We start from the raw sequence: 1115 nt of genomic DNA, 5'->3' as shown, positions 1-1115 counted from the left end.
AAAGTGAAATTAGGCACTTTTCAGGAAAATGCCTAGAGCTAGGAAAGTTCATACTTAGTGAAATAAATCCAGGCTCAGAAGCTGTAAAATGTTCTCTAAAATGTCCATGAGAACTTTGAATGTGTGCATGTAAATAAGGAAAGGTGAGAAGGAGTGTAAGGCAGGTAGCAAGCAGAAGAGAAGAGGGTTAGGAAAACAAAATTAATTGTCTGAAACAATACCATAATGAAACCTGCATTATTTTTGTGTGCTCTAAAGAATAAAGTTCTTTTGCTCTGGCCCGTGGCTCCGACAGGATGGGCGAGTGCGGCTGTTTTCGTACTGCTAGGAAGCTCCACCATCACGGACAGGAACAGAAGGGGCATGAGAACAGCCCAAGAAGCCCACCCGGGCTCTGCCCTGAAAGGAAGCCCTTTCGAAGGTTCTCACTCAAAGGAAATTGTTCTGGAGAAAGTAAGGCGTGGATGCTAAACAGCCGAATTCTGCTATCAGGAAGTGTGTCAGGGGCCAGTTGATTAAGAATAGAAAATCACAGCCTTTGTACCTAGTCATGGTTGCTTTTATTTCACTGAGAAAAATGATGAAGTTCTGATGGCTGTATTTGGTCAAGAAGGTAATGATTTTGGTGATATTCCTGGAGTCTGCTTCAGTGTTGTTAGTCAAAATTCATCTTCTGGTGCTGCACAAAGGAAAGAAGGAAAGGCCAAGATCATAAATTTTCATCATAGAAACATATCACACTCCCAAAATTAAAACAAAAAAGAAACCTTTGCTAATGTTAAGCACTATAAAATCATATATTCATTGGGAAAATTTTATTAAGTATATATATTTGTATATGTAAATATACATAGTTTTAAAAAATAGATATTGTAACTTTAAAATATTCCAAAAATCAAAAATGCAAAACAAAATAAAAACAATAGACAAAATTAAATAAATTTAATTCATTTTAGTATTGATTTTACTTTCTCACAGTTTTATGGTAAGGAGTTAGAAAAGTACTTTAAATTCTAATAGAAAATATTAATATTTTTCTGCAAATTTTGCTTGGAATTTTAAATATATATTGTAATCAATAAATATTTAAGGTTAGAAATCTGACAAAATATTAT

General features: G+C 34.0%; 1 pseudogene; it reads left to right on the top strand.

The window, feature by feature from the left end:
* The first annotated feature begins 296 nt into the window (after window positions 1–296).
* On the top strand, window positions 297–715 carry LOC101604740 (annotated as a pseudogene).
* The last annotated feature ends 400 nt before the right edge of the window (window positions 716–1115 follow it).

The sequence above is a fragment of the Jaculus jaculus genome, chromosome 12 (genome assembly GCF_020740685.1).
Source record: "Jaculus jaculus isolate mJacJac1 chromosome 12, mJacJac1.mat.Y.cur, whole genome shotgun sequence".
NCBI classification, from domain to species: Eukaryota; Metazoa; Chordata; class Mammalia; order Rodentia; family Dipodidae; genus Jaculus; species Jaculus jaculus.
This window is presented reverse-complemented; position numbering and strand designations above follow the sequence as displayed.